This window comes from Mirounga angustirostris, unplaced genomic scaffold (assembly GCF_029215605.1).
Source record: "Mirounga angustirostris isolate CCGP_5_RB_7025 unplaced genomic scaffold, mMirAng1.0.hap1 SCAF_2, whole genome shotgun sequence".
Taxonomy (NCBI): Eukaryota; Metazoa; Chordata; class Mammalia; order Carnivora; family Phocidae; genus Mirounga; species Mirounga angustirostris.
Window position 1 is genome coordinate 96,976,344 of NW_026991710.1, and position 26,934 is coordinate 97,003,277.

The 26,934-nt window shown below is 36.2% G+C and overlaps 1 long non-coding RNA gene across 1 annotated transcript in view; it reads right to left on the reverse strand.

Moving 5' to 3' along the window:
• Positions 1-330: 330 nt before the first annotated feature.
• LOC123848297 (uncharacterized) overlaps positions 331-26,934 on the reverse strand; it is an 844,895-nt gene continuing 818,291 nt past the window's right edge. The window contains exon 8 of the long non-coding RNA XR_010409502.1: positions 331-3,271. This is a non-coding gene — a long non-coding RNA (uncharacterized LOC123848297). The remainder of the gene's footprint in view (positions 3,272-26,934) is intronic.

Consider the following 26,934-nt stretch of genomic DNA (forward strand, 5'->3'; position numbering starts at 1 on the left):
GAAGCTCCTGGGGGACTAAAAAATATCCACCATGATTCCTCACTTTTTTCTCACCACTTCATTGATTAAACTCTCAGTGCTTCACCTAGCCACAAACACAGGCTTGCTGTCCCTACATTCTGTCCTGACATTAATGCAACCTAAATTTCTTCATATCTTCCAAGAATTTGAATGTATAAAATGCCAAAGAATGCCAATGCATTGCTACCTTATCTGTGGAAGAGAGATTAGAAAAAAGTCAACATGGGAAGTGAAAGTGGTTTTAAATGATTGGAGTTTAATTTTTTCAAATTTTATAAAATCTTATGATTATGTGAATATGTTGTTAATCCCCACAGTGTCTTGGAGAGGCCCATGCAAGTGAGCTGCTCTGATTTAACATTTATTATATCTTTATAGTGTATCTCTCTTTGCATATCTCTCCATTATTAAAATCACTATTCTATAATACTGACAGAATTTTTTATTCTAAAAATTAAACCAAAATTAAATTTTTTTCAATGCATAATGCTATAAACTTCTCAATACTCAAGGTCTAAATTATTAAGAAAACATACAACACCTTTTACAATCTGCCCTCAACTTTTATATCCAATCTGATCTTCATAATTCTCCTCTATCTCTTTATGAATTGCATCTACACCACAGTCACTTAAAACTTCTGCTTGTTTTATCTTCATTTCACTGTACTTTGGTGCAGATTATTTTTTCTGCCTGATCTGACCTCTTTACTCTGTCCCCCATCCAAAAGGAAGACCCATCTACAGTGTCAACTCACTTCTAAACCCTATTCTGATTTTTTTGACCATGGTACTTATTGCATCATACTATACTTGCTCATTTACTAGTGTGTATTCCTCTTGAAAGTGTGGGCTCTTTGTGTGAAGGAATCCTGTCCTACTCTTTTGTGATGTGTCTCATTGCCTAAGCAAATGTTTTTCCCTAAGGCAGTGCTAAGTAAGCATTTTTTTCTTTTATTTTTCTCTCATTTTATACATATTTCTAAACCAAGATCATGTTGGGAAAGGGGGACAGTCAGCATAACAATCAGGTAAAAAATACTTGTGTCTTCACACAATGTGGCACCATTCCAGCCCTGGAGTTCCTGCCTCACTTAAAATGAGAGAGAAATATTTTATTTTTTATTTTGCTTAAACCAAGGTTGGTTTGGATTTTCTGTCACACTTCTTTGATCATTTTTTTTTTTTTGGCAAGAAAATATCTATTTTTAAAAGTTCAGGGAAATATATGCTAGAAATATTTTGAAATAAGACTATTTGATCTGTATTTAACATTTTGGACAAACCTAACTAAAAATGGTAAAGTGTTATTTTAAATTTTATTTAAAGCCTTTTAGCCCATTTTATTAAAATCATCCTGCATCACTGTGAACAGTCTCTTTGCACCAACACTGTGGGAAAGATACATTCTGAGCTCAATGATAATATATTCCTTTTTTTTTTTTTTTTTTTTTTACTAGGAAGTACTTTAATCATTTTTCTTAGGGAAAAAAAAAATCCAGACAATAACAGTTCACAACATTTCAACAACAACAAAATACTGGTTGAGAGAGGTTTCCAGGAACTGGGTTCTCTGAAGTCTTAGGAAGAAAAGCTGGTATCCTGCTTCATTATAGATGGATGGCATATTCCTAAGCATCTCTCTGATTTCTAAATATTTTAATCAATGCCATAAATTTCTTTTAAAAGCCATTAGTACACAGATAATGTACTTAGAAAAATCCAGTAACTTAATGGAAAATTTAATCTTAATCTGACAATATTTAATTTACATAATGTAAATTCATAATACACTAGTCTTTACTGTGGTAACAACCTCAAATTTCAGTGGCTTACCACAGGAAATATATACCTAACTTACTCAAAATCCACTGTGCATCCAGGAAATACTTCAGGACAGTTGTTGTCTATGTGTAGACTTAGTGGTCTAAGCAGCTTCACCTGATAAGTGGTACCTTCTTATCACATTATGTTTTCCACAATCACCAAAGCAGAGACTATGTGGGCTGATGAACAGGGCACCAGACATTAAACATGTCCACCTGGAAGGGCACACATTTCCTTAACCATTTCAGAGATGACCTCACAAATGTGGGACATGCAAATAGATTGTATGCCTAGAAGGAAGAGAACTATAAATATTGGTAAACTGTACTAATGTCCACCACACATGACATTTATAATATGGACACATATAAAAATGACTTTTTTTAGATGATTAGAAGAAAGTTATAGCAAAAGGGATCATATTTTATGACATGGGTAGAGACATGTAAATGATATAATGGACAGTTCTGATATCGGATTAAAAAATAGCTCTTAGCACTCTATTCTATTTCGAAAAGACCTAGATGGCCAATGAATTCAATCCCATTTATCATTCAAGCAAAACTTTAAATTTTCAAGTTACCAAAGACTTTCAATGCTATCTTAACAATTACCCATGAAAACTTTGAGACAGACAAAATTAACCATCATTGTAAGTCATCTTTTTTGTTGACAAATTGAAACAGAGATAACACAACCTTATTTGACCTTCAGCAAATCTAGATAGAATAAAAGTTTCATATTTAATGCTAATAACATGTCTATCTTAATTAAACCAACAAATTTAAATTAGTTTAAGTGACTCATATGTTTCACCTAGTTCCAATTAAAGATAATCAATTTGTCTGCATCCCTGCCAACATCTGTCATTTCCTGACTTGTTAATTTTAGCCATTCTGACTGATGTGAGGTGGTATCTCATTGAGGTTTTGACTTGGATTTCCCTGATGCCAAGCAATGTTGAGCACTTTTCCATGTGTCTGTTGGCCATTTGGATGTCTTCTTTGGAAAAATGTCTGTTCATGTCTTCTGCCCATTTCTTGATTGGATCATTTGTTCTTTGGGTGCTGAGTTTGATAAGTTCTTTATAGATTGTGGATACTAGCCCTTTATCTGATATGTCATTTGCAAACACCTTCTCCCATTCTTTTGGTTGTCTTTTGGTTTTGTTGACTGTTTCCTTTGCTTTGCAAAAGTTTTTATCTTGATGAAGTCCCAATAGTTCATTTTTGCCCTTGTTTCCCTTGCCTTTGGCGATGTTTCTAGGAAGAAGTTGCTGCGGCTGAGGTTGAAGAGGTTGTTGCCTGTGTTCTCCTTTAGGATTTTGATGGACTCCTGCCTCACATTTAGGTCTTTCATCCATTTTGAGTCTGTTTTTATGTGTGGTGTAAGGAAATGGTCCAGTTTTATTCTTCTTCATGTGGCTGTAAATAAATAAATAAATAAATAAATAAATAAATAAATAAATAAATAAATAAAAGCTCTATGTAGAGAATGAAGGACCATCTCATTGGTCTCTTTTCTCTTCTTTGACCCCAAAATATTAATTCTTTAAGTGTTTATATTACATTACAAATTCTTTATAGGTGAAAACAGTGTCAAAGAGCTAAGGTGGTTAGGCAAAAAAGAATGTAAACACACACTGGAAGCACAAATCTAAAGGATGAACTTCCATAAAGGCCAGAAGTGGAGTAGGAACAATCTAATAGCTGACATGTACTGTGCACGTATGTGCCAAATGATTTTAATTACTTTTCATGTATTTTTAAATTAAAAAACTCAGGGCACCTGGGTGGCTCAGTTGGTTGAGCGACTGCCTTCGGCTCAGGTCATGATCCTGGAGTCCCTGGATCGAGTCCCGCATCGGGCTCCCTGCTCGGCAGGGAGTCTGCTTCTCCCTCTGACCCTCCCGACCCTCCCCCCTCTCATGTGCTCTCTCTCTCAGTCTCTCTCTCTCTCAAATAAATAAATAAATAAAATCTTTAAAAAAAATAAATTAAAAAACTCACAATGCTGTTGTGTATATATATTATATACTTTACAAATGAGGAACTTGGTAAAATAACTTGCCCAGTCAAAAGCATAATGGGTGGTTGAAACCAACAACAAGCTGCTGTAGGCTGTGAGCAATTTTTCCATTTGCCACCTCCCTTACAGCTTAGAGTCATCAACCACAGATCTAGTTAATGCTGATGCTGTCAATATTTTCACATCACTCCTCTATAATTTCATGAGCTAAGAATTTACTTTATTCATGAAATAACATATTTTCACTTCATATTAAATTTAAAAATTTCAATATGTTGACTTATTTTATTTCATGACTCTGTATGGCAGTTATTATTATCCTCATATTATAGTGGAAACATGTGATGCTCAAAGAAGTTAAATAATTCACATAAGTTCATACACCAAACAAATGAAAGATTGAATCTCAAGATTGAATCCAGTACTTTGGAGTTCAAAATATATGATCTTTTTGTACAACCACAACACCACCACCACAAGAAGTAAGACCTAAATCTAAAATAAAATTGATTTAAGAAAAAATAATAATCAAATAGTTTTGATTTAAAGACAGAGTTGTTGGTAAATTATTTCCAATTTAATAATTAATAAAATGTTTTTTGATTTCATATTTATTTTGTATTTTACCTTGATAGCATAAGTAGATTGAGAAGATAAATGGGATATGATGGCACAATGACGCTATACATTGATAGAGATGCTATGTATGAAAGACGAGCCTTAAGATAGCCACAAGCATACACTCTGATTTGCTGCTAATGCTTGTGATGCATTTGTCCAGTTATTTTGCAGACCCATCTTTCATTAGTCCTGAAATTAAATAATAAGTCTAATGTGGAGAGAAATAGAAAACTGCAGCTGGGGGAAAAAAAAGATATTGGGTTATTTATGGAAATATATTTATGGAATATTTACAGAAATATATTTATGGAAATATGTTTATTGGCCAAAATATTTTAGCACTATCCTTGGGTGGAAAAAATTATTTTGTTTCCTTATAGACATCCTCAAACTACAGTTTACATTTTGAGGAACTGAGCTTTGGTCTCCTGTGGTTCTTCCCAATAGGTATGTATATAAAACTAAACATAAATGCTAATTTCCATATATTTAAACAAAAGAATAGAGTTTTGAAGGACATATTAGTCCATGCATTCTTATTTTAGAAATGTGATAATTAAGGCCTATAAAGATGTCATGACTTTCCCAAATAACTTCATGACATGTGAAGATCTATCATATAAACTATAAATGGGCATAAAATTGGCATGTAGCATCATATTCATAATCATATAAAATAGCCAGAATTGTATAAAATGTTATTTTAGTTGATAATCTACTATGAATGTATAAATGTGTGAATGTATCCGGTTTGACTTCAAAACCACAATTTGAAATTTTTTTAAAATCACAGTTTAATTTTATTATACAAAGTACTATATGTTTGGGAAACCAGTTAATTTCTGATTCCAAGTCTTCCAAACTCCTCAAGATAAAAAGAGATCCTAACATTAGTAACTCATAAGAATTACCCCCAGCCATTCAAGTATGGGTTTCTATCAAGGCTTCTGGGACTTAGAAGTGCCTTTATGTTAATGAAGTAAAAAAGGCTGCTCTTATATTCCCTCTCTCACTGTGTCTCTCTCTGTCAAATAAATAAATAAAATCTTTTTTTAAAAAAAAAGGCTGCTCAAAGTCATTGGTCATTTGTTCACACGTTTGGCTCCTGTGATGCCCCTCATTACTGTCTTCATGGCCTCTCATATATGACATCTTACGCTTTTATCTCCAGGTTGGACAGGATGACTTTTTGGGAAGTTAAAGGACTGGTGGTTGTGCTCTCCCCTCTCTAGATGGTCCATGTAGCAGCCATCCCATGAAGCGTTCGACATGCTCTAAAATCCTCGGGATTTCTCTTTTTCTCTGGGGAATGAGAATATTTATCAAGTTTTGACAGAAATTCCCTCATTATTTCTATCCACTTTAGTCCTCTGAAAAAAAAAAAAATGCAGCCCTGACAGCTGTCAGCTTGTCCTTGGTCTGGCACTAACAGCTGTAGCATGATGTTCCCTTCATAACATTGATAATTCCAAAGACCGTCATTAGACACCGTCACTATGAATGTATGGAGCAGAGCAAAAACAGGATAACTCCTTAATCATGTCTAAGCCCAGACAAAAACAAGAAAACCATGCAAACCACAAAAATGACCAAACATTTTCCTGGCTTGGTTATCCTTAGTGAACGATGCCTCTTTACCAATTACATCAGCCCAAGTTTGTTTCGCTTACCTGCATTGAGATTTCATTAGAGATTTTAAAATACTAATCAAGGGACACCTGGGTGGCACAGTCGCTTAAGCATCTGGACTCTTGGTTTCAGCTCAGGTCATAATCTCAAGGTCGTGATCTCAGGGCCCTGAGATCAAGCCCCATGTAAGCCTCCATGCTCAGAGCAGAGTCAACTTAAGATTCTCTCTCCCTCCCCCTCTGCTCCTCCCCTCCCCCCCAAGAAGAAATAAATAAGTCTTAAAATAAAATAAAATACTGATCAGGTAACTTTTCCTAAACAAAATAAATGTAAGAGCTTTATTACTCTTTAGTACTATCATAGTAGCATAAATGTGACTCAATCATCAATTTGAGAATAGTTTGGAATTCATATCACATTGATTTATATATTTTTTTCTCAACACATTATAGCTTTTTATTACACAGAATCAGCAGCTGAAAGCTTATTTCATAGTTATTTGTGTGTGTGTGTGTGTGCAAAAGAAACAAACTACTCCACCTGCTCCTCTTAGAGATGTCTCTTTGCTCTTGTTTTCCTCACTTGGCAGCTGCATTCCTGCCTCATTTCCCTTTCTATCAAACTATAGTCACATTCTATTTTTTAAGGTGAGGAATAGGATAATCTTCATTTATTAGGAATTTTACCACATTATTACTCTGATTATGATTTTATTAGTGCTCTGGTTACAAGGTTTCCTAGTTTTTAATGCCTTCCTAAGTTGACTATTTCCACAGAAAGTTTTTTTTCCCAAAGTACTTTTGTAATAGAGCAGAAACTCCAATGTTCCTGTAATTATAATGAGTCTGATTTTAAAAATCAGACCAACAGACTTTCTGACATAATCACAAATATGTCCTTAACTTTTAAAACATTTTAACTCCTCTTTAGGAGATATATATTGATCTCTAAACTTATTTTTTCATCAACAGCAAATAATGAAACGACAAATGCTCTGAATTTACACAAACTCACCTAATGGCAATTAATGCACTGACCTGCAGCTTTTAAGACAAAAATAAATTTAGAAACTAGAGTTAAAAGCTCTGGAAATTTTATTGCTTCTTTATTTTGTGTAATTATTGGAAATAGTTGACCCACCATTCTGTAATAATTAAGTGATTCTATTATAAATTGTTCATTTTATGATGTTAAGAAAATCTCAGATCATGCTAGAGAAATCTGTGAGAATACAGTTGAAAAGTAATGTATAACGCTGTCACCATGTCAATAGAAGCTTTAAATTCCTTAAAATTCTTGTTTTTTTTTAAAGTAAAACCAAATGGAGATGAGGTAAAAGTTAATGTTGAATTCGCAAGTACTGAAAGAAAAGAGAAAGAATAACATAATTCCTTTTCAGCAAAGCTTTAAAAATGAATAAAACAAAACAATAGCATTGAAAATACTGCACCATAGAAAACGATTGGCTATTTCAAGATTCATTTCAAGTTCATAATAGATTTTGTTGCTCTGCTTTTTCAGTAATCCATTTATTTCATGCCCAATTTAGAGCAGAGTCGACCACAGAATCCCTTATAAATGATCGATGAAGTTACTTTTTATCTTGTGAGCTGCATCAGTCCAACACTAGCTAAACCTAGAGGATCATAATGTAGTGTTGAGCTAATGTGAGCAGAAGTTTTTCTTGTGTCCTACTGAGGAAAATATTATTACTTTAGCAACACACCTAGTTATGAATGCAATCTATTCAGCTGTTACATTCAGCTATTACAGATCCATTTTAGTTGGCTCAGTTCTGAATATTTTAGTTGGACACACTCTCTTTTTAGTGTTTAATAGTAAATTTTCTAAAATGGAAAGAGTTATAGTGCACCTCAAGTAAGCTGGCAAGCAAGCCATCTCTCTCTTCTTGGTGTGCTCCACAATATACCAGCTTTTGAAAAAGAAAAAAAAATCCATCAATTATTCAATGAACCAGTCCAGCAAATATGAAACATGTGTGTGAATTTTAAAATAACTATTGAGGAACCTTGAACCTCATGATAGCTAGCAATAATAATCAGGGTTTAATGTGAGGGTCTTGATTTAATTAACAATGGCACATATAAATCTATTTAGTGGCCAAGAAGCACAAAGCCTCTAGGAAGTCTCTTGGTCTTCTTCAGCTAGGCTAAAATGTCTATCTTTCTATTACCCTAGTTATCTTTTTTTCTCCTTTTGTTTCAACTACATTGGAATTGTTGGTTTACTTTTCATCAGATTAACTTAGCATAGCTTTTTGAGGATATAGGTCTCAGGAATAGACATAGGTCTTAGAAATGGGAAAAAATATATAGAATTAAACTATTGTGACCTTTCATTTTGTATACAATGTGCATTTTTAATGAGTTTTAAATAAAAGTCCATTTATTTCAATGTTATTGGTTATAATTTGTAAGTTTGGAAAATAATATTGGTCTTATGGTACTTACACAAAATATTACCTATCTTTATATACAGAAGTTATATAGCTGTGCATTATCTACAACCACTTATAGGCTGACGAGGCTCTTGAAGAAAAAGAGAGTTCTCTCAGGTGAATGCAATATGTTCAGGGATTGAGCAGGTATTAAAACCTACCATGGGCCTTACTAGGTATCTCTCAAAAGTTATTCTTATCCTAAAAAGGAAAACTTAGATCCACAAAACTCTCTTTCCAATCTTTCTTTTTTTATCCTCCAGAGAATTATCAAACAACACATTAATTTCCAATCATAAAAAGCACATATTAAAATGGAGCAACATTGAGAATCAAGACACTATTCATCCTCATCATCCAGTGACCTACTCCCAAGGGGTGAGCACTTTTGGTCATTTCCTAGTTCTATAATATTTACTTATTTAAAATATAATGCTTTTAACTGCACATATATAGAATTTGGCCAAATGTTACCCTACTCTCCACCTTTCTTTAACATTCTCCTCAACCCAGATGAATATATTAACAGTTTTGGTTTCTCATTTCATCTTCCAATAGCATAATTAAAACCCTATTTTTATATGTACCACAGACTACATTTCTCTCATTTGTGCAATGATCCCACCTTCCCTCCTCCTTTTCATCCCCTTCACCTTCCTAGACCTTCACAGCTATAATTATAATTTTATTTTGTCAAAGTTATAACAGTTGTAAAATGCTCCAAGATTGTTCTTGAAGTTGATTGTAAAAGTTGAAAATCAGTTCATATATAAATGGAATATTACTCAGCCATCAGAAAGGATGAATACCTACCATTTGCATCGACATGGATGGAACTGGAGGGGACTATGCTAAGTGAAATAAGTCAAGCAGAGAAAGACAATTATCATGTGGTTTCACTGATATGTGGAACATAAGGAATAGTGCAGAGGACCACAGGGGAAGGGAGGGAAAACTGAATGGGAAGAAATCAGAAAGGGAGACAAACCATAAAAGACTCTGGACTCTGGGAACCAAACTGAAGGTTACAGAAGGGAGGGGGGTGGGGGGATGGGGTAACAGAGTGATGGGTATTAAGGAGGGCATGTGTTGTGATGAGCACTGGGTGTTATACACAACTAATGAATCGTTGAGCACTACATCAAAAAATAATGATGTACTATATGTTGGCTAATTGAACATAATAAAAAAATAGAAAAGAAAATCAGTGAATATCACTTATATTACTATGATATTTAAGTATGCTTTACTTTGGAGATAATTATTCTATTAGGATTGCTTTGGTCAGTGTCATGATCTCTGACCTCTGTCATTCACTGGAGGATGTTCCCAAGATGAATTTTGAGTTTTCTCTTAATTGTCTAATTCTCCCAGATTTCAATCTCTCTATATTCATTCTCCTTATTTCCTTGAAGTGTTCCTTGTGGATCTTACTATCTGGCCCATTGCATTCAGGCCCACTCACAGAGGTCATCCTGTGCAGGATGGTTAGACACCATGTCATCCTCTGTGATATATTTACTCTTTTCAGTATCTTGTATGATCCTCTGCTTTACTAACTCATTCTTCATTATATGGGAGTAGAATTGTGGAATGTTGCAACTGCCAAAAGAAACCAAAGGCTTTATTTCTCATTGTTTTGTATAGAGGCAACTGCTCAAAAACAGAGACAAAAATAGTGACATTTGTGGAAAAAAAAAAAAGGAAAAATAGTCTAAAAGGTAACAAAAAGTGATGATTTAATGCAATTAAAAAAAATGCCCTCCCTAGGTGAAGATGTGGCCTTTTAATTGGGCTATAATGATTATTAAAACAAAAGTAAGGACACTAGTCTTACTAGCAGCTAGCATTAATAACTTACATACATGTGGCAGTGAACTTCACTGAGCATTTTCTATTCATCATCTGTTTCCTTAATTCTTTTCTTTTTCTTTTTTTTTTTTTTTTTTTTTTTTTGAGAGAGAGAGAGAATGAGAGACAGAGAGCATGAGAGGGAGGAGGGTCAGAGGGAGAAGCAGACTCCCTGCCGAGCAGGGAGCCCGATGCGGGACTCGATCCGGGGACTCCAGGATCATGACCTGAGCCGAAGGCAGTCGCTTAACCAACTGAGCCACCCAGGCGCCCCTCCTTAATTCTTTTCTAGTGTACACATGAAGAGAAACTGGGTCAGTGAAGAATCACACCTTATATTTTTTTTTAAAAAGGCAATATGTTAGCAATATGTTATAAGGTCTCCTTTCCACATGGTATCACCAGCCCTCCTCTCCCTACCGATCAAAAAATAATCTCAAAATGTATTAGTTAGGCAAAACAACTCTAACATTTCAGGACATATCAAAATAGCTTATCTTGCATTCATATGACAGTACAAGGCCTGGTGTGTTAATGGAAAGGCAAATGTGGGGAGATAATTTAAAGCCCACAGGTCCTCCCTATGTATCTTTCTGCTGCTCCTTAAGGTCTCATCTTCATCTGTAGTCCACAGGCCAAAGGAAAAAGAGTATGGAGAGAACTATTTGCTTCCTAAAATCCTTGACCTGGAAGAGCTACACATCACTTTCACAAATACCTCCTTGCTGAGATCTAGTCACATGGGCACAATGAACAACAAGAGCAGGCAGCTAAGAAATGTAGATGAGCTCTGTGTTGGGAAGAGGTTAATGCTGGTCAGTTAGGAGTCTCTGCCTCAGAAATCTCCTATGAGGCATTGTATAAAAAGGACTGTTTAGCAGCTGAGAGTTGAACATGCACTCTGTTAGGCTATATACTGACACTCTTATGTTTGCTCTCTATAGTAGTTGGTTCTTAAAAAACAAAGTCTTTTTTTAAATTCTAGTAGGCAGCTTTATTTTCCACAACATCTGTTACATGGTTTTCAGTGTACATAAAATTTAAAAAATACCATGGGGGAACGTTTGTCTTGTACTCTCGTCAGGTACACTCTGTGCAAAGAACTGGATAATTTTTTCAATAACATCCTTATTATAGATACAGATTTTTTAATCACAAGGTTTTTTTCATAATGCTTTATAGAAAGTTATTAATATAATAAAGTGCATTTCACTAAATGTATTTGTATGGAGACAGCCAGATGCAGTCCAGGTATACAGTTCTTTTATGGTATTCCTTAAAAGGATATGGATTATTTTTAAAAATGAGTGGCAAATTATTCAGACAATACTTCTCAAAAACAAATAAGTTTCTAATAAGTGCAAGGTGAAGTAATGTTAAGAATGTATGCTCTACCAAGTGTCCATCAACTTATGAATGGATAAAAAAGATGTGGTATATATATACATATATATATATATAATGGAATACTACTAAATCATCAAAAAGAATGAAATTTTTGCTGTTTGCAGCAACACGGGTGGAGCTAGAGAGTATTATGCTAAGCTAAATAAGTCAATCAGAGAAAGACAAATACCATAGTTTTCACTCATATATAGAATTTAAGAAACAAAACAGAGGAACATATGGGAAGGGGAAAAAAAGAGAGAAAAGGAAACCAACCATTAGAGACTCTTAAGGATAGAGAACAAACTGAGGGTTGATGGAGGGACATGGGTGGGGGAATGGGCTAGATGGGTGATGGGCATTAAGGAGAGCACTTGTTGTGATGAGCACTTGGTGTTATATGTAAGTGGTGAATCACTAAATTCTATTCCCAAAACCAGTATTATGCTATATGTTAACTAATTAGAATTTACATAAAAATTTGAAAAAATAAATAAAAGCAAGAAAAATGAAAAAAAAAACACTATAATATAAAAAAAAGAATGTATGCTCGAAAAAAGATCTAAGATGTGGCCTTTCTCTGTTGGCAAATAATAAAAGAGCTGCAAATTTTAGACAGCTTTGTGTAGTGTTGATGCTCCATCAGAATAGTCAGATGGACAACCAACTTTTGGACAAAAAAAAAAAAAAAAAGGATCTTACCCCTCTCTTCAGGAAGCCTGATAATATACATCATTTTTCTCAATTCATTGCATTGTTCTCAGAAAAAGGGCTATATAATTACAGCCTTTGAAAGCTTTGGAGCATTCTTAGGCCTGGAATTATTTTTTGCTATTGTTCATGAAGAAAAGGTAAACTTTCAACTTCTATGCCACAAGATCAATATATTTTTTAAATATGAATGCTTTTATCTTTGATCTGACTATGTCTATCATTAAATGTGTACTGATTTCAAGCTTTGCTGTGAAATAAAGCAATGCTTTATATGCAGTTCACCTGAATAGATCTGACCTGAGGGTTGCCATGGACTGCCAGTGACTTTTGTGGCTAAAGGAGAGGAGTGTGGTGGAGCTAAGCTTATCAGTCTTTTTTAGGCATCCAAACAAAGAAATATGGGCAGAATGTGCCAATTAGCAGTGAGAATTGAAGTATATAGATGATGTCTGAGGGAAAGAGGCTAAAAAGCCACACTAACAACATTCACATAACAATCATGGCTGAACAGAAACTTTGAATTTATAGCAAGGGGAGAATGAAACAAATGTGAAGATAAAAAAAAGAAATGCCATGTGAAAGAACAAGGGCCCTATCCCTACAAGCCTGGCTATAAGTGGCAGTGAATGCTGAGCCTCTAATAAGGGCTCTATTTACACACCCAGAACAAGCTGTGAATCCAAACATCTGTCCTTCCACATGGACCAGAATCTCCATAACTATCTGAGGTGCTGCTCATCTAGGTCACTGCTGGAGTCTTCTAAACATTCTCTTGAGCTCTAAGCTACCCAGTCTTGACTATTATTCTAGGAAATGCTATGGCCAACTAAACCACCAGACTTATAGTCCTGGTATCTATGCTGATTACTCATGGTGGGGTCTTCTCTTATTGTATAACTCCTCCCACACTTTCATCCCCATACTGGCCAGTAATGCCTTTTGTGTTGCCCAAACCCCTTCTCATATACACCCAGATAGTTTCACTGTACACTCTGGAACCTCTGGTCCTTAGAAAATACTTTCTCATTCCTGAGTTCTTTCATCTTTTTGATGTAACTGAGACTAGTTATGCTGCTTTCACTGTTGCCCTCCTTTTCAGGTGGGAACAGAGTCCTGCTGATTATGTTGCTCCTGGGCCTCCTCTCCACTTATAAGATAGCCTGGCCCCATTGAGGGTTAGGCCACTCAGCCACTCAGCTACAGTAATCTCTCTTTGTTTTCATGTAAACTTACCTTCCTCTTTATGGTTTTGGAAATGTAGCTTAAGTCTTCTTCCCTTTGTGCAGACTTGCCATTAGGCTCCCTGATTTAAATCCATCTAGAATATCAAACAATACTCCGCCTCCTAGTTACTTGACATAGCTCTATCCACAGAGTCTCCCTGAATGATACTTTCAGTTTCTTTTAATAACATTGAGGTCCTTCAAGTTCAAACATGTCACATCTTAGTTCCTTTTTTTGCCTCAAATACCACTGCCGTAACTGTAACTCTTCCTTAACTTGGAGAACTTCAATCTTGTGACCCCTAAGTTTTCTGTTTTTTCTCTTGTTTTTTGTTTTGTCGCTGTTGTCCAATCAACTGTTTAATAGAACTCTTGGCCTTCCTACTTTGGTACAATGGCAGATCTCCTGAAGCATACTCTTACCAAGAACCTTAACCTCCATTCCCTGTTGTCCTTCCTTTGAAGTCACTGGGCAAAACTCCAGTAATGGGAAACTCCAAATGTATGTTGTTCTGCATTCTCTCTTCCTACTTCGAGGTTGCTGTATACTCCTTAAGTGAGTCATCAAACTTTAAAGATTTTTGCCAGTTGTGCCCTCAGTCTTGCAGGACAAAGATCTGTTTCACTTATATTCATCACAATAGCTATTTAAACAGTTTTCCAATTTTGGTAAGCATCACACTGTACAAATCCTCCTCTAGCAGCAGAAAAAACTCAATCTGTTCGCAGAGAAAATGCAGCTGACCCTTGCACAATGTAGATTTGAATTATATGTGTCCATTTATGCCTGGATTTTTTTTTTCAATAAATACAGTACTCTAGATGTATTTTATCTTCCTTATGATTTTAAAATTTTCTTTTCTCTAGCTTACCTTTTTTAAAACAAGATTTTTAAATTTATTTTAGAGAGAGAGCGCGCTTGAGCGGGGGAGGGGGACAGGGGAGAGAGAGGGGAAGCAGACTCCCCACTGAGCATAGAGCCTGATGCAGGGCTCAATCCCAGGACCTTGAGATCATGACCTGAGCAGAAACTAAGAATCGGACACTTAACTGACTGAGCCACCCAGGTGCCCCTCTAGCCTACTTTATTATGAGAATACAGTATGTAATAAATATAACCCACAAGATATGTATTAATTGACTTTATGTTATCAGGAGGTTTCCAGTCAAGGGTAGGCCATTAGTGGTTAAATTTTTGGAGAGTCAAAAGTTACACACAGATTTTTGACTGTTTTGGGGTCAACATCCCTAATGCCCATGTTGTTCAAGAGTCAATTGTAATATCTAACCTCCTGCCATTAAACTGACAAATATATTTGCATTGCTATTCACTCTTTTCTGTTTCCCCCTGATTTTCTTTTCAATAGCTGATGACCTGTGTCCTGGAGGTCATGGTCCTGAATACCACCATTCTTCTCATTCTTTAATAGAAGTTATACTTTTTAATATTTCATTGTATCTTATGTATTAGACTACTACCTATTATCTCTTCTTCCTTATAAAAAATACATGCATTTATAATATCATCATCCTTATGTTGGCCCCCACAACCATAGCTTTCATTTATCCATCATAGTCAAACTTATTCAGAGATCTACCTACTTTTGCTTCTTTACCACTTGTTAACCTCTTAATTCACAGCAATCTCATTTCCACTTCCAGCAACCTAGTGGAATGGCTGTGGATTAGCTTTGAGCTACTTATTGATGGATATGTCTCAGTTTTATCCAGTTAATAGGCAGAATATCAGAATAGCAAAGGAATAGTAATTTTACTAGTTTATGATGCTTGTCCTTGGAAAACATAATTACTAATTTCTTGCCAGAGTTGAAATATGTTCCTTTTACTTCATTTTGGATTTAAAGATTCATGGACTATTTTTTGTTTTAAATAGTTACAGATATCTTAGGAATTCAAAGGAATTGAGAATGAGACATTAACAATGTCATCAAAATTGGAATCCTGGATTTATTTAACAAATTTTATAATTTATAGATTTGTTTAATCCAGATTGTGAGAGATTGCCAGTTTCCCAGCTCCATATAGAACATTTTAAACCAGATCATGATGTGGTGATTCAAAAACCATTTTGACCAAAAACATCTTTTTTGCTGTCTGGAAAAAAAGAAAATATAAAAACTGTATAATATGAAAGGTATTACAAAATAGATTGGATACTTTTCTCTTTGTCAATCTACTTCATTTTCCTTTCAAAAGGACATATTTTTCCCCTGATTTATATACATTTACTGAAACTTTGCCTACCTGAAACAATATGGCATACATCCAAAATACTGTTATCAAAGTATGCATGAAGTCAGTTAATAGGTTGTTTAAATGACTTTACAGATTGAAAAGCAACTGTACACAGCAGGAAGAGTGATAGTCTCTCAATATAAAGGTAATGAAGTGAGTTGGAAGAAATTGAGTAATATCAATTCTGTTAAGATTATCTTCTACTTTAGCAATAATTATAATGGGGAAACATTTACATCACATAAAAACTTTTTAAATGGGAGTTTTGGTTAAAATAGATATACCATTTCAGAACTCTATGAAAAATCAACACACATCTAACATTAGGTTTACAGAACTAATTGTTTTAATTTCAGGTGTAATCATCAAATCACTTATCTGTATATTTCTTTACTATCATCTTTATTGTTACACATAGCATTTAATTTATATATAGCATTGTATTGATGTTCTATGAATGATGTTAAGTGTCCTAGACTTTGTTCTATGTGAAACTATAAAGACGGGTGCTAAAAAAAATATTTGCTTTTAGTAGCTATTTATGTGCTAAAAGGGCACTGTCTTATTTTGGTCTTTCTTTGGGGGTCATGATTGTTATTTTTAACCAGCTCAAATGAGCAGGAAATATTGGCTTTTTAGTAGAATCAGGGTATAAAATTACTATAATGACCTCAACTGTTAGTCTAATGTCTAATTGACTTGAGTTGTTGAGTGAGAAAATTAACATTATTAACATAAGTATTCTGTGATGAAATGCATGCATGTTCCTAGTTCAACCTGGAGTGATTTATATATTATATAAGACCATAATCTATCCATTTAACTGCTATTCTAGGCATTTATGATGTGCTAAGTTTCTTCTAAAGATCACTGCAATTTCTTTAGACAGCAATAACTGATAAAAGGTACAATTAAACTTGTTGGTCAAATCAATAAAGAGACACAGGCAACACTTCTAATTAGATTGCTTAAATAAGTATTTAATTTGTATGGACAAAGTTGTTAGTTATTTAAAAGCCATTTGATGGCTCTAACAGAATTTATTGATATTTTCTCTGTAGTTAACTAAGAAACATGATGCTAAAGTATAGTTTTGAATTCATTTTATTTAGAAATTGATGCTATCAGATCTTTAAATCTAAGCAAGTATATTTAGGCTTACCCTTCTTTTCTACGGTATAATTATTAATTTTAATCAAATATCTAATCTGATTTAGCATTTTCAAATTGATAGTATAAAACAAGTGTAGACAAATATTTTACGTAAAGGGCAAGTGATAAATATTTTCAGCTTTGCAGGCCATATAGTCTTGGAAGCAACTTCTCAAGTCTGCTGTTTTTAGCAGGATATCAATCAGAGGCTCTATTTAAGTATGTGGGCATGGCTGCACTCCAGTAAAACTTGCTTGCAAAAATTGGAGACTACTGGCCTGTAGTTTGTTGAACCCTCATATACAAACTAATATTGAAATGAACATAAATGAGAAGGTAATTGGTGTCTAGCATGTTGCTTCTCCATAGAATGTTACACATTTTGTATTAAAGAAGTAAAGGTATCTCTGTCTAAAAAGTTCAAATTATCAAGCATTACTTCCTAAATACTGAAAAACTTTTAACCGCTTATCTGCTGGAGAAGTCAAGATCAAAATTGAAAAGTGTCAGAAAAAAAAGTAAGACCAAACATATTGCAAGTCCCTTACTTGTTCACATTGTTAAGTCTTCTGAATCTTCTCTGAGTTTTCATTTTGGCACTATAACTGAAATAAACATTTTATAGAGGTAAATATTAAATATTAATAAAATCTGAGATTTTAAAAGTTATTTGGGGATATTTTATTTTTGCCTTTCATAGGGTAAACTTTTTTTTTCCCCTTAATAACTAGCCTGGAGATTTTCTTTTTTTAATAACTAGTCAAACTTAGATATTTCTGAATATATCATTGCTGGTCAAAATTACAGGTAACTAACAAATTTTGAGCACCCTATCATTGAAAAAAATGCATTTTTGCTTCCCACTATAAATAATCAGCTTATTTATCAAATATTAATTGGGTACCAGTTATAGCTACACATCTACTATGGCATCTACTGGGGACTTAATCTTATAAATATCCACAATAAAAAGTGGGGGAAAATGTTCCCCAAATCTATCCTCTTTTGCATTTTTCTCGCCTTTCTATCTATGTGCAAGGTCTCTAATAGTCTCAGAAGGAAAGAGACAAAATTGTGTTAAATGTGCTCAGTGGAAATTTCAAGAATAAGAATCTCATTCAATTTGTTCTAGGAATGTTTAGGCATTAGGTATAATATCTAAAATAAAATTTATATTTGAAGTCTATTGTATTTTAATATTTAACATGCATTTAGTATATTGTGAATCCAAGATGTGTCACTATTGAATGTACTACAGAAATTGGAAAATCAGATAAGACCTGGCTAATTTCTCCATGGTATTCTCAATCCTTGGGGGGAGGAGAGGAGGGTATGTGTGTATGTGTCTGTATGTGTATCTGTATTCTATAGTGTTCTGACAATGGACTAATTTCTTAATCTTTGTACTAGATGAGTTAACTAAATACAAGCACCATCATCCCCTTATGTTCAGGATCATATAACTATCACTGTTGTGTAATTGTGAACAGAAAGATAATCTCATTCTCATATATGAACCTGGAGGATGTGTACAGGTTAAGAAGTTGATGGAAAAATGTGATTTTGATGAAAGAAGTTCTAAAGCAACTCTATTTTGGTTTCCTTGATACCTCATAGAAAGCATTTTTTTTTTTAATCTCTCAGAAACAAAATGGGAGTGTTTTCCTTGGACACTCTAGTTGTTCTTCCTTACCTATAGGCTAACTGGTGCAGGGGAAAAAAAAAAAATAATTCTACAGAAACTAATCTGTAGGTACCTTGTTGGGTATGGTTTTCCGTAGAGGAGATGGAATTTTGCATCCAAGAACAACACTCTCAGCTGTGTCTATAGGCAGTAAATGAGTACTATCAATTAGAAATACCACTGTGAAAGTATTTATACAGGCCCCCCCAAAAAATGTAAGTTGTTTTTTTTTTTTTAGAAACTGAAGTATTCCTAAGGACAAACTTTTGGTCTCCTATGAAAGAATATTGATTTTATTAATTACCCAGAACATTTGAGGAAGTCTTTTTTATTTTTTTTTATTTTTTTATTCTTATGTTAATCCCCATACATTACATCATTAGATTTATTTTTTAAAATTTTTTTTATTCTTATGTTAATCCCCATACATTACATCATTAATTTTAGATGACGTGTTCCATGATTCATTGTTTGTGCATAACACCCAGTGCTCCATGCAGAATGTGCCCTCCTCAATACCCACCACCAGGCTAACCCATCCTCCCACCCTCCTCCCCTCTAAAACCCTCAGCTTGTTTTTTAGAGTCCATCGTCTCTCATGATTCGTCTACCCCTCCGATTTCCCCCGCTTCATTCTTCCCCTCCCACTACCTTCTTCTTCTTTTTTTTTTCTTAACATATATTGCATCATTTGTTTCAGAGGTACAGATCTGAGATTCAACAGTCTTGCACAATTCACAGTGCTTACCAGAGCACGTACCCTCCCCAGTGTCTATCACCCAGTCACCCCATCCCTCCCACCCTACCCCCCACTCCAGCAACCCTCAGTTTGTTTCCTGCAATTAAGAATTCCTCATATCAGTGATATCATATGATACATGTCTTTCTCTGTTTGACTTATTTCGCTCAACATAATACCCTCCAGTTCCATCCACGTCGTTGCAAATGGCAAGATCTCATGCATTTTGATGGCTGTATAATATTCCATTGTATATATATACCACCTCTTCTTTATCCATTCATCTGTCGATGGACATCTTGGCTCTTTCCACAGTTTAGCTATTGTGGACATTGCTGCTATAAACATCGGGGTGCACGTACCCTTTCGGATCCCTACTTTTGTATCTTTGGGGTAAATACCCAGTAGTGCAATTGCTGGATCATATGGTAGCTCTATTTTCAACTTTTTGAGGAACCTCCATACTGTTTTCCAGAGTGGCTGCACCAGCTTGCATTCCCACCAGTCATTTTCTGACTTGTTAATTTTAGCCATTCTGACTGGTGTGGGGTGGTATCTCATTGAGGTTTTGATTTGGATTTCCCTGATGCCATGCGATGTTGAGCACTTTTTCATGTGTCTGTTGGCCATTTGGATGTCTTCTTTGGAAAAATGTCTGTTCATGTCTTCTGCCCATTTCTTGATTGGATCATTTGTTCTTTGGGTGTTGGGTTTGATGAGTTCTTTATAGATTTTGGATACTAACCCTTTATCTGATATGTCATTTGCAAATATCTTCTCCCATTCTGTCGGTTGTCTTTTGGTTTTGTTGACTGTTTCCTTTGCTTTGCAAAAGCTTTTTATCTTGATGAAGTCCCAATACTTCATGTTTGCCCTTGCTTCCCTTGCCTTTGGTGATGTTTCTAGGAAGAAACTGCTTCGGCTGAGGTCAAAGAGATTGCTGCCTGTGTTCTCCTTTAGGATTTTGATGGAGTCCTGTCTCACATTGAGGTCTTTCAACCATTTGGAGTCTATTTTTGTGTGTGGTGTAAGGAAATGGTCCAGTTTCATTCTTCTGCATGTGGCTATCCAATTTTCCCAACACCATTTGTTGAAGAGACTGTCTTTGTTCCATTGGACATTCTTTCCTGCTTTGTCAAAGATGAGTTGACCATAGAGTTGAGGGTCCATTTCTGGGCTCTCTATTCTGTTCCATTGATCGATGTGTCTGTTTTTGTGCCAGTACCATGCTGTCTTGATAATGACAGCTTTGTAATAGAGCTGGAAGTCTGTAATTGTGATGCCGCCGGCTTTGCTTTTCTTTTTCAACATTCCTCTGGCTATGCGGGGTCTTTTCTGGTTCCATACAAATTTTAGGATTATTTGTTCCATTTCTTTGAAAAAAGTGGATGGTATTTTGATGCGGATTGCATTGAATGTGTAGATTGCTCTAGGTAGCATTGACATCTTCACAATATTTGTTCTTCCAATCCATGAGCATGGAACGTTTTCCCATTTCTTTGTGTCTTCCTCAATTTCTTTCATGAGTATTTTATAGTTTTCTGAGTGCAGATCCTTTGTCTCTTTGGTTAGATTTATTCCTAGGTATCTTACGGTTTTCAGTGCAATTGTAAATGAGATCGACTCCTTAATTACTCTTTCTTCTGTCTTCTTGGTGTATAGGAATGCCACTGACTTCTGTGCATTGATTTTATATCCTGCCACTTTACTGAATTCCTGTATGAGTTCTAGCAGTTTTGGGGTGGAGTCTTTGGGGTTTTCCACATAAAGTATCATATCATCTGCAAAGAGTGAGAGTTTGACTTCTTCTTTGCCGATTTGGATGCCTTTTATTTCTTTTTGTTGTCTGATTGCTGTGGCTAGGACTTCCAATACTATGTTGAATAGCAGTGGTGATAGTGGACATCCCTGCCGCGTTCCTGACATTAGGGGGAAAGCTCTCAGTTTTTCCCCATTGAGAATGATATTCACTGTGGGTTTTTCATAGATGGCTTTTATGATATTGAGGTATGTACCCTCTATCCCTATACTCTGAAGAGTTTTGGTCAAGAAAGGATGCTGTACTTTGTCAAAAGCTTTTTCTGCATCTATTGAGAGGATCATATGATTCTTGTTCTTTCTTTTGTTAATGTATTGTATCACATTGATTGATTTGCAGATGTTGAACCAACCTTGCAGCCCAGGGATAAATCCCACTTGGTCGTGGTGATTAATCCTTTTCATGTACTGTTGGATCCTATTGGCTAGTATTTTGGTGAGAATTTTTGCATCCATGTTCATCAGGGATATTGGTCTGTAATTCTCCTTTTTGATGGGGTCTTTGTCTGGTTTTGGGATCAAGGTAACGCTGGCCTCATAAAATGAGTTTGGAAGTTTCCCTTCCATTTCTATTTTTTGGAACAGTTTCAGAAGAATAGGTATTAATTCTTCTTGAAATGTTTGGTAGAATTCCCCTGGGAAGCCATCTGGCCCTGGGCTTTTGTTTGTTGGGAGATTTTTGATGACTGCTTCAATTTCCTTAGTGGTTATAGGTCTGTTCAGGTTTTCTATTTCTTCCTGGTTCAGTTTTGGTAGTTGACACATCTCTAGGAATGCATCCATTTCTTCCAGGTTATCTAATTTGCTGGCATAGAGTTGCTCATAATATGTTCTTATCATTGTTTGTATTTCTTAGGTGTTGGTTGTGATCTCTCCTCTTTCATTCATGATTTTGTTGATTTGGGTCATTTCTCTTTTCTTTTTGATAAGTCTGGCCAGGGGTTTATCAATCTTGTTAATTCTTTCAAAGAACCAGCTCCTAGTTTTGTTGATCTGTTCTACTGTTCTTTTAGTTTCTATTTCATTGATTTCTGCTCTGATCTTTATTATTTCTCTTCTCCTGCTGGGTTTAGGCTTTATTTGCTGTTCTTTCTCCAGCTCCTTTAGGTGTAGGGTTAGGTTGTGTACTTGAGACCTTTCCTGTTTCTTGAGAAAGGCTTGTATTGCTATATACTTGCCTCTTAGGACTGCCTTTGCTGCATCCCAAAGATTTTGAATAGTTGTGTTTTCATTTTCATTGGTTTCCATGTATTTTTTTAATTCTTCTTTAATTTCCTGGTTGACCCATTCATTCTTCAGTAGGATGCTCTTTAGCCTCCATGTATTTGAGTTCTTTCTGACTTTCCTCTTCTGATTGAGTTCTAGTTTCAAAGCATTGTGGTCGAAAATAGGCAGGGAATGATCCCAATCTTTTGGTACCGGTTGAGACCTGATTTATGACCTAGGATGTGATCTATTCTGGAGAATGTTCCATGGGAACTAGAGAAGAATGTGTAATCGGTTACTTTGGGATGGAATGTTCTGAATATGTCTGTAAAATCCATTTGGTCCAGTATGTCATTTAAAGTCTTTATTTCCTTGTTGATCTTTTGCTTAGACGATCTGTCCATTTCAGTGAGGTGGGTGTTAAAGTCCCCCACTATTATTGTATTGTTGTTGATGTGTTTCTTTGCTTTTGTTATTAATTGCCTTATATAATTGGCTGCTACCATGTTAGGGGCATAGATATTTACAATTGTTAGATCTTCTTGTTGGATAGATCCTTTAAGTAGGATATAATGTCCTTCCTCATCTCTTATTACAGTCTTTGGTTTAAAATCTAATTTGTCTGATATAAGGATTGCCACCCCAGCTTTCTTTTGGTGTCTATTCGCATGGTAAATGGTTTTCCACCCCCTCACCTTCAATCTGGGGGTGTCTTTGGGTCTAAAATGAGTCTCTTGCAGACAGCATATCGATGGGTCTTGTTTTTTAATCCAGTCTGATAGCCTGTATCTTTTGATTGGGGCATTTAGCCCATTTACATTCAGGGTAACTATTGAAAGATAGGAATTTAGTGCCATTGTATTGCCTGTAAGGTGACTGTTACTGTATATTGTCTGTGTTCCTTTCTGGTCTATGTTGCTTTTAGGGTCTCTCTTTGCTTAGAGGACCCCTTTCAAGATTTCCTGTGGGGCTGGTTTTGTGTTTGCAAATTCCTTTAGTTTTTGTGTGTCCTGGAAGCTTTTTATCTCTCCTTCAATTTTCAATGACAGCCTAGCTGGATAGAGTATTCTTGGCTGCATATTTTTCTCATTTAGTGCTCTGAATATATCCTGCCAGTCCTTTCTGGCCTGCCAGGTCTCTGTGGATAGGTCTGTTACCAATCTAATGTTTCTACCTTTGTAGGTTACATATCTCTTCTCCCAAGCTGCTTTCAGGATTTTCTCTTTGTCTATGAGACTCGTAAGTTTTACTATTAGATGTCGGGGTGTTGACCTATTTTTATTGATTTTGAGATGGGTTCTCTGTGCTTCCGGATTTTCATGCCTGTTTCTTTCCCCAAATTAGGGAAGTTCTCCCCTATAATTTGCTCCATTATACCTTCTGCCCCTCTCTCTCTTTCTTCTTCTGGGATCCCAATTATTCTAATGTTGTTTCGTCTTATGGTATCGCTTATCTCTCGAATTCTGCCCTCATGATCCAGTAGTTGTTTATCTCTTTCTCAGCTTCTTTATTTTCCATCATTTGGTCTTCTATATTACTGATTCTCTCTTCTGCCTCATTTATCCTAGCAGTTAGCACCCCCATTTTTTATTGCACCTCGCTAATAGCCTTTTTGATTTCCACTTGGTTGGATTTTAGTTCTTTTACTTCTCCAGAAAGGGTTTCTCTAATAACTTCCATATTTTTTTCAAGCCCAGCTAGTATCTTTAAAGTGATGATTCTGAACTCTAGATCTGACATCATACTAATGTCCGTATTCAGTAGGTCCCTGGCAGTCGGTACTACCTCTTGTTCTTTTTGTTGAGGTGATTTTTTCCATCTTGTCATTTAGTGCAGAGGAGAATAGATTAATGAGAGAATAAAATGCTAGCAGAGCAACAACGTCCCCAGAAAATATACTCTAAACAAATCAGAAAAGACCTGAAGCAGTGGAAAAAGAAATGGAAAGAGAGAAAAAAGAAAAAGAAAAAAAGAAAAAGATAAAGATAAAAACAAACAAAAACAAACAAAACAAAACAACAACAATAAAAAAGAGAATGTGATCAAATATGATCAGGCTGGTATATAGATCAGTGCCACACACTAGATTTGGGGTGTATTTTGGTCTTTTAGAAGCAAGTGCCTCCCAAAATTTTAAAGAAAGAAAAACTTATATATGTACAAAAATAAGGGTTGATATGATAAAGGGATGGAATATGACTGTAAAGATGGAAATTATAAAAAATTTTATAAAAGGAATTGATAAGAAGTTGTTTGAAAACAGAAAGACGAGGATTTAAAAAAAGAAAAAAAAAAAGGGAGAGGATGTGATCAGGCAGGGGAATAGAAAACACCATATACTAGAGATTTAGGGTATATTTTAATCTGCTAGAAGAAACTATCTCAAAATTTTAAAGAGAGAACAACTTATATATATATGCCAAAAATATGGGTAACTACTATGAAGGGATAGAATATGACTCTAAAAATGAAAAATAAAAATGTTTTTTTAAAAAAAGGGATTGATACGATGTTGGTTGAAAAAGGGAAAAAAAAATTCAAAAAAAAAAAGACAGTTAAAAAAATTAACTTTGAAAGACTAAAAAATCATGGTAAAAAAGCCATGAATTCTATGTGCAGTATTCCCCTAGCGCTGGAGTTCTGCCGTTCTCATTGATCGGTAAACTTGGTCTTGGCCGGCTGTTCTCGCTGATCTTCTGGGGGAGGGGCCTGTTGCCGTGGTTCCCAAATGTCTCTGCCGGAGGCGGAAGTGCCCCGCCCTTGCCCCCTCCCGGCTCCCGGCTAAGTAATCTGCTCGGGTTTGCTCTCCTGAGCGTTTGTTCCCTGCGAGCTTTCCGTACAGCTTTGGAGGCGGACAGTGAAAATGGCGGCCTTCCAATCTCCGCCCCAGAGGAGCCGAGAACTCAGGGCTCCGCTCCTCAGCGAGCCCCCAGAGAAAAGCAGTCACTGCCATCTCCCCGGTCTCCGGCTGCACTCCGTGCTCACCCGGCCTGTGACCGCGCGCCTCTATCTCTGGCACCCAACCCCGGGTGGAGTCTCCAAACCCGGCAGATCCCTGCGGTGCACTCCCGCGCGGCTCCTCCCCGGGGAGGAAGGTGAGTCTCCCCGGATCTGCCGCTTGTTGGGTCCCTGCTGGAGGAGCAGGGGCCCGACTGGGCCGCGGATCACGGTTCATGGCCACCCCGAGCTGAGAGCCCGCGCCTGGGCTCCACCTCTGCAGCCGGCTTCCCGGCTCCGTTACCTGGGAGCTCTGCCGCCCTCAGGCACCCCCGGTCTTTCTGTGACCCCGAGGGTCCTGAGACCACACTGTCCCGGAGGGTTCCACCCCCCGCTTAGCCACCAGAGTGACGTCCCTCGGCGGAGCAGACTTTTAAAAGTTCCGATTTTGTGCTCGGGGGGCTCTATCACTTGCCAGAAGCGGCCGCCGGAGGCCCCTCCCCCGCCATCTATCCTCCCCAATATCGCCTCAGATTCACTTCTCCGCACGTCCTACCTTCCAGAAAGTGGTCGCTTTTCTGATGAGAGAGTTGTTGCTCTTCTTTTCTTCGATCTCCTGGTGAGTTTGTAGGTGATCTGAATGGTTTGATCCCTATCCAGCTGAATTCCTGAGAGGAGACGAAATCCAGGTCTCCAACTCCTCGGCCATCTTGCTCCGCCCCCCTGAGGAAGTCTTTTTTAAAAACCATTCATTCACCTGTTCTGAACAGCCTCTTATATTAGCAAACATTTAACTTTCCAGCAGGAATTTGGGAAGAGAAACAGCACTAGAAAAAAATTCATAAAAATACCAAGAAATGAGCAAGGAAAGGGGTGTTATTAAAAGTCAAAGAAAGCTACTAAGGATATTTTTTTTTAAATCTGTTTTTGTTTTTTTGTTTTTTTGGTCTTTTTTTGAGAGGGAGGGAAGGAGGGGGTGGGCAAGAGAAGGGCAGAGGAAGAGGGAGAGAGAGAATCCTAAACAGGCTCCACGCCCAGCACAGAGTCCCACTTGGGGCTTAATCTCATGACCCTGAAATCATAACCTGAGGCCAAATCAAGAGTTGGACGCTTAAACTACTGAGCCACTCAGTGCCCCTAAAAAAAATATTTGCTTAGTTGTTTTGAAAGTATAATGGATATGAATAATTTCTTTGAATTATCTTCTACCCTACTTTTCACAGCAGTAGAATTAAAAGCAAATGTTTACTAATATTAAAACAACTGACTCAGGTACAAAATTATGTTAAACTAATTAGTTGGCATCAAACATTCAAAATAAGTATACCAAATATTAGTGAAAATTTAAGTGCACAAAATACCTACTTCTGCTATGGATTTAAATT